The sequence below is a fragment of the Mirounga angustirostris genome, unplaced genomic scaffold (genome assembly GCF_029215605.1).
Source record: "Mirounga angustirostris isolate CCGP_5_RB_7025 unplaced genomic scaffold, mMirAng1.0.hap1 SCAF_2, whole genome shotgun sequence".
Lineage (NCBI taxonomy): Eukaryota > Metazoa > Chordata > Mammalia > Carnivora > Phocidae > Mirounga > Mirounga angustirostris.
In genome coordinates, this window is record NW_026991710.1 from 95,398,784 (window position 1) to 95,406,375 (window position 7,592).

The 7,592-nt window shown below is 31.9% G+C and overlaps 1 long non-coding RNA gene across 1 annotated transcript; it reads left to right on the top strand.

Annotated features, from left to right (window-relative positions):
* The first annotated feature begins 4,035 nt into the window (after positions 1 to 4,035).
* Positions 4,036 to 7,238, top strand: LOC123847553 (uncharacterized). The gene is made up of 3 exons (XR_006791569.2): positions 4,036 to 4,068; positions 4,670 to 4,709; positions 6,705 to 7,238. It is a non-coding gene; the product is annotated as an uncharacterized LOC123847553 (long non-coding RNA).
* Positions 7,239 to 7,592: the final 354 nt, after the last annotated feature.

The following is a 7,592-nucleotide window of genomic DNA, read 5'->3' on the forward strand; positions in this document are numbered from 1 at the left end:
ACTCTAGGTATTATCCAATAATTCTACAACTGTGTATTTACTCAGAGAAAACAAAAACATGAATTTGAAAAGATATATGCATCCCTATATTTATTGCAGTATTATTTACAATAGCCAAGATCTATAAGCAACCTAAGTGTCCATCAATAGATAAATGGATAAGGGAGATGTGGAATGTATATGCCATGGAATATTATGCAGCCATGAAAAAATGATGAGATCTTGCCATTTGATTGAGGTTTTATATCCGTCAATAAAACAAACAAAAAAAACATGCCGACTGCATTTTAAACATGGTGTTTAACATAAACTACTAGTAAGTTTTAGAGTATTTGAGGAATTTACAATAGATATTATGTCATCACACTTTATCTTAAATAGATGTCACAGTTGCGCGATTGTATTTCCTGAATTCCTGTGTTTTCCTTTCCTAGAATGTGAGAACACTTGCAGAAGCACATTTAACTATAAATAAGTGTAGTTTCCAAATTACTGTTATCAAAATTAAGTTAAACTTCAGATTGAAAGTATTCCAAACCAACAAAAGCTGTTGCTTAGACAAATGAATACATTTTAGAACATGAAAAGAAAGAATATCAGATGTTCCCAAGGAGTAGAAAAATAATTTAAAAACCAGTAAGAAATGGAAGAGAGAACATGAAACAAAACATGAAGCAATGTGAAGGTGAGCTGTTCAGCTGTATTTCAGGTGTTTACAGCTTGGAATGGAATGTGCTCATATCAAAACAAATAGGAAGACAAAATTTTTCTTCAGATAACTATTCCAAATCATCAAATAAATGCAAACTATGAAATTATCAAATTGAATTAACCAAATGTATTGCAATGTAATGAAAGATAAGCAAATCTCTAGCTTGATAAATATTAGATCAAAGCTAATCTAAAATGTATAATATATAAATCAGTAAAATATCAGTACTATATCAGTGATTTTATAAGAACCAAAATATTTTGATAAATATTATTAATAATTATCCTGTATTTGTTTTTAGCATTTATTATATTATAAACAAACAGTATTAGTTAATGAATACAATCTTAACCAGTAATTTAATAGAAGCTTATTAAAGTCTAATTGAACATTTAAAAGTAACAGGAAAAATAACTTCCAAACCTCATCATCTACATAGAAATTCTCTTATTTTTAAGTTCTCACTATGAGTGCTCACAGGAAATTAATGAGTTTTGATGATCTATAGACTAATAACTCCTGAAAACTCATGGATGTTTTCTATGATGCATTTTTTTTTTCTCTTTTGCCCCTTATCTCTTCTGGTTTTATTATTATTGACCAATCTTTTATCTCTTCATGTTTATTGTTTTCCATTCATTGAATAAATATTTCTTGGGCACTTAGGATGAGTTATGCCCTGCTTAAATATTTGGGATACATCAATGAACAAACAAACCAAAATTCTGCATCATTGTCCTTTTATTCCAGTAGAAATAGAGAGTTAAAAAACATAATGAATAAGTAAAATATACAATAAATCTGAAGATGACAACTACTGGTGACAAAATAAAACAGAGTAGGAAGGATAAGGAATGTGGGAGATGAATTAAATTTTAAAAGATAAGCTAATCAGGTCACATTTAAGCCCAGGACCTTCTGCCTATTATGAGATATCCTTGCATTTATGCTTACAAATTGATTATATTTCTATAGTGTCCTGATTGTTTTTATTTAATTAACATTTAATATATTTGAAAATCTACTGAATTTTATTTTTCTCATATTTTTAAAATTTTAGGCAAGCTTTTACATATCTCTCTTTTTTTTTTAAAGCTGTTCAACTTTTTGTCAAACTGTAATGGTTTCTTTTGTTTCATAAAAGCAACATCTCTCATATTTGGAGAAAATCAACTACATATATTTTAAAACATTCACTTATTTCTTACAGAAATAATTTTCATCTACATCCTATTATTACTTAGTCATAAAAAATCTTTCTCTTTCATTTATGATATTTTATTTTGTAAAGGTTTTATTATTGTAATGCTCTTCTCTCGCTGTGAAACAAATTAAACAAACATAATAGCTTTAAACAACACATATTATCTCATAGTTTCTATAGGTTAGGGTTCTGGACACAGCTCAGCTGGGTTCTCTGCTTCAGTGTCTCACAAAGTTGCAATCAAGGTATCGTTCATGGCTGTCATCACATCAGGAACTTTTTGGGTAAAGATCTGCTTCCAAGCTTCCTCAGGTTGCTGGCAGAATTTACCTCCTTGTATCTGGAGGAATGCACTCCCATTCTTTTCCTGGCTCTTGTCAAGGGGCCACGTCTCCTAGAGGCTTTCCACATTTCCTTGGAACATGTCCCTCTCCATTGGCTCACTCACAACATGGCAGCTCATTTTTCAAAGCCAGCAAAGAAGAGTCATTGTTCTCATCCATACTAATGTGACCAAGCATATAACAGCATAACATAAACATGAGAGTGACATCACATCAACACTGCCATATTTAAGGCACAGAACCTTCCCATACTCAAGAGGGGAGGGCAGTCATATAGGGCATGAACATAGGACATCCTAGAATCTGCTTGCCATAATTATATTTTGTGAATATTTTCATTCAGATATGGTGATTTTCAATACTCATGGGGTGTCCTTAGCTCTCTTTACTTTCAACTTACATGTTTTGAACATTGATCTCTCAAATATAGTCCTCAACTCTAATTATTTGCTATAAATACCAGGCATCTAAATAATGGTGTGGATTGACCATTTGATCCTGTGACAAGACTAGAGAATAGATAGAGCTTAATAAACTTTCTCTTCCTAAGATAACAATTTAAAAAGTCACCTCTTGTTTTCATCTTTGCATTTTCATGCAACCATTTCCCTTTATGCTACTGTGAGGGCTAGGATACAACACATGTTATAAAATTCCTTCCCACTTTCTGTTTTATTATAAACATAAATGCCTCTAAATGGTTGCTAAATTATAATTAATTACAAGAATTTATAAGAAATATAAATTATAAGAAATCCTGATAATGTAGAGTTGAACCTGTAAACTGGGAGTTGAGATTTGTCTCTAGCTGATTTGAAAGATAGCTCCAACATACATTAGGTATGATTTCTTTGTATTCTAGTTATTATATCCCTTGCAGTCTCCAGTTAGTAAGAAACAATGGAAATAAATCAAAGTCATCTTTACCTACACTGGAGCCTCTTACCTAAATATAAATGAAAGTGTGGACCTTATAGTTGAATTTCAATTATTGATGTGGTTAATAGAAATTTTCCTCAGGAATTTTCACTTTGTCTTCACTTGCATTTATTTGGATTTTCCTTTATTATATGTCATCATGGTTAATACAAATGTAAATTGAGAGGGGATACATTAAGTACCATATGAAACTGGAATTTTTCCATTTATTGTTTGACCCTATTTTAGTAATACAAATTGTATGTGAGAATGTTTAAATTTAATCAGTATTTTCAAATTTGCTATTTTACCATTCTTTATCAGTGTTTTAAAAGCTCTATTTTTTATATCCATTTTCTCATATCTTTTCATTTCTATATCAAGTGATAAATTATTATTATTATTATTATTATTTAATTGCCTATGTATGTTTCAAGTTTAATGATTTGTGTGATTTAATTTTATAATTACAAAGACCAAAAAAAGCTTAAATTTATTTATAAATCAACATTACAGATAGGGCAAATTAATTGAGATTACATGGTCTGAACTTTTCTGTTAGATGCAAACAAGAGCAATTTCAATCAGCAGTGGTAAGAAACTATCTCATTCACTTCTCTTTCATATTTATATTAATAAATTCAATAATTAATTTGGGATTAACCATTAAGGTGGATTTTCAACATTTTAGTGTTTGATGATTTTAAATGCTTCAAACTAGACTTTTAATGTTAAAATTGAATGAATTTAGTTAAACTTTACAGCATATTGATGTTACTGATTAGATGAAATGATCCTACTATTCACCTGAAACCAGATGAGTTCATTCATTAGAATGATCTTCTTTCCTTTATATTAGGTGTATGAACAGGGAAACTATGAAGTTGAAGGTAAGCAGAAGTCGAAATTAAGAATTAAAAATATACCTTTGTGAAAAAATGTAATTTTTTATTTACAAAACTAAAGGCATTATGTAGTTTCATGGGCTTTTGAGGAATATAATTCATATGGGGTGGAGTGTTGAGTGGATCTATTAAAATTTTTGTAAGAACTACGGATTTAAGATAAAAAACAGTGTTACAATGCATAGTTCCTTATTTTTTTCAAATGACATTTTTATTCAGAAATTTAAAATGTACATTATTTCCTCTAATTTCTCAGTCATTACTACTTTACTAGCCTGGAAAATATTGTGACCATGTGCTGTTCTTGCCTTGAGTACATCATGGTAACCACAGTATTTAAGTAGATGTTGGCAGCTTTAACAGGAAAGCACAGCTAAGAAAAGGAAGTAGATATTTTTATGTCTTTCATTACTCTGATTATTTTTTGATAAAGAAGTATTTTTTTAGTCATCAAATGATATTTGCTATAAATAGTATTATTCATTATTCTGGTCTGATCTCTAAAAAAAAAACCCTGTAATATGTGTCACTAAATCTAATAACCTTTAGGACTGAAAAAAATTAACTCTATGTAATTGTCTTTCAGGGCAAGTGTTCAGCTATGAGAGGACCAGAAAACCGCTAAGGTATTTCTCTACTTTCACTTTACCTGATATTATCTCTATTTCTATTTGTATTAACCTTAACCTTAACTTGAAGAGTTATTAGGTAATCATTCTGAATTGTTTGTAATTCTTTTTAAAGAAAATTGACCATATTTTAAACTCTGTAGTTTCTGGAAATTAAATGCCAACTTATATTTCCATACAGTTCACATGGATTCTGGAGAACTATAATAAATTGAGAGTGAGTGAAAAATACGAATATATGCCACATTCATATACTCACATTCTGTTGAAAAAATTGTTGCCTCACAAAAAGTCTTTAATTTGTACCAAAAAGGAAATCTTTGCTAGAATGACAGGAAAACAGAAAGAAGACATAACACATGAAAGAAAAGTGGGGGGAGGAATTACTACAGAGGCAGTAGAGATGAGAGAGATAATAAGAGAATATTATCACTGACTGCTTGCTAGCCATTGGTAAGCCTAAATTTAAATGAAGAAATCTTAGGAAAAAAGTCAATAAAAGTTACCAAAAGGAAATAAAAAACTTGAGCAGTCTTATAAGCATTTAATAAATGTAAGCAGTGGTTAAATAACTGCACGTAAAGAAAATAGCAGACTCAGATAATTTTATATGAGAAATTCATCTAACTTCAAGCAATGCTCATTTGATTTTATATTATCTTTTTGAATAAATAAACGACTCCTCATGACTCTGTCAGTGAGATCAGCTTTATGTGATAAAACCAGGCTAAAGCATCACAGGCAATTTCCCTCAAGTATCAAGTTGCAAAATTTGTAAAAGAAAAAAAAAAGATAAATTCAACTGTGATTCTAAAGATAATACATAATCATTAAATCTATTTAATCCCATTTTTCAAGGTTGATGTTTTATTCCACATATCCATAAATGTCATTTGTCACATTAATACATCAAAGAAATCCACCCTAAACAGGAAAATATTTGAAATGGTAAGATTTATACCCAGTGCTCATCACATCACATGCCTTCTTTAATGCCCATCCCCCAGTTGCCCCATCCCCCCACCTACTTCTCTTTCTGCAACACTTAGTATTTTTTCCCAGGGTCAAGAGTCTCTCATGGTTTGTCTCCCTCTCTGATTTCTTCCCATTCAGTTCTCCCATCCTTCCCCTATGATCCTCTGCACTATTTCTTATATCCCACATATGAGTGAAACCATATGATAATTGTCTTCCCTGATTGACTTATTTCATGTAACATAATCCCCTCCAGTTCCACCCATGTCATGCAAATGGTAGGTATTCATCCTTTCTGATGGCTGAGTAATATTCCATTGTATATATGAACCACATCTTCTTTATCCATTCATCTGTTGAAGGACATCTTGGCTCCTTCCAAAGTTTGGCTATTGTGGACAATTCTGCTATGAACATTGGGGTGAAGGTGCCCCTTCATTTCACTACATCCATATCTTTGGTATAAATACCCAGTAGTGCAATTGCTGGGTCATAGGGTAGCTGTATTTATAACTTTTTGAGGAACTTCCATACCATTTTCCAGAGTGACTGCACCAGCTTGTGTTCCCACCAACAGTATAAGAGGGTTCCCCTTTTTCTGCATTCTAACCAACTTTTGTTGTTTCCTGTTTTGTTAATTTTAGCCGTTCTAACTGGTGTAAGGTGGTATCTCATTGTGGTTTTGATTTATATTTCCCTGATGACAAGTGATGTGGAGCATTTTTTCATGTGTCTGTTGTCCATTTGTATGTCTTCCTTGGAGAAATATCTGTTCATGTCTTCTGCCCATTTCTTGACTGGATTTTTGTTTTGTTTTGTTTTTTGGGTGTTGAGTTTGAAAAGTTGTTTATAGATCTTGGATACCAGCCCTTTATCTGATATGTCATTTGCAAATGTCTTCTCCCATTCTGTAGGTTGCCTTTTAGTTTTGTTGACAGTTTCCTTTGCCATGCAGAAGATTTTAACCGTGATTAAATCCCAATAGTTCATTTTTACTTTTGTTTCCCTTGCCTTTAGAAACATGTCTTGCAAGAAGTTGCTGTGGCCAACGTCAAAGAGGTTGCTGCCTGTGTTTTCCTCTATGATTTTGATGGATTCCTGTCTCACATTGAGGTCTTTCAACCATTTGGAGTCTATTTTTGTGTGTGGTGTAAGGAAATGGTCCAATTTCATTCTTCTGCATGTGGCTGTCCAATTTTCCCAGCACCATTTATTGAAGAGACTGTCTTTTTCCACTGGATATTTTTTTCTTGCTTTGAAGATTAGTTGACCATAGAGTTGAGTGTCCATTTCTGGGTTTTCTATTCTGTTCCATTGATCTATATGTCTGTTTTTGTGCCAATACCATGCTGTCTTGATTATCACAGCTTTGTAATATATCTTGAAGTCAGGAATTGTGATGTCTCCAGCTTTGATTTTGTTTTTCAACAATCCCCTGGCAATTTGGGGTCTTTCCTGGTTCCATACAAATTTTAGGATTGTTTGTTCCAGCTCTGTGAAAAATGTCGATGATATTTTGATAGGGATTACATTGAATGTGTAGATTGTTCTGGGTGGCATAGACATTTTAACAATATTTATTCTTCCAATCCATGAGCATGGGATATTTTCCCACCTCTTTGTGTCTTCCTCAATTGCTTTCATAAGTGTTCTGTAGTTTTTAGAGTACAGATCATTTACTGCTTTAGTTAGGTTTATTCCTAGGTATCTTATGGTTTTTGGTGCAATTGTAAATCAAATATTAAAATTTCTAAAACTCTATCAGATTCATAGGATTTGGACTGGATTCACAGGTTGTCATATATATGTATGTATATGAACACACACACATACACACCCACACACAAACATATGGAAGGAAATTTGGCTGCATAAAGGAGCATAGACATACAACAGTAGTGACAT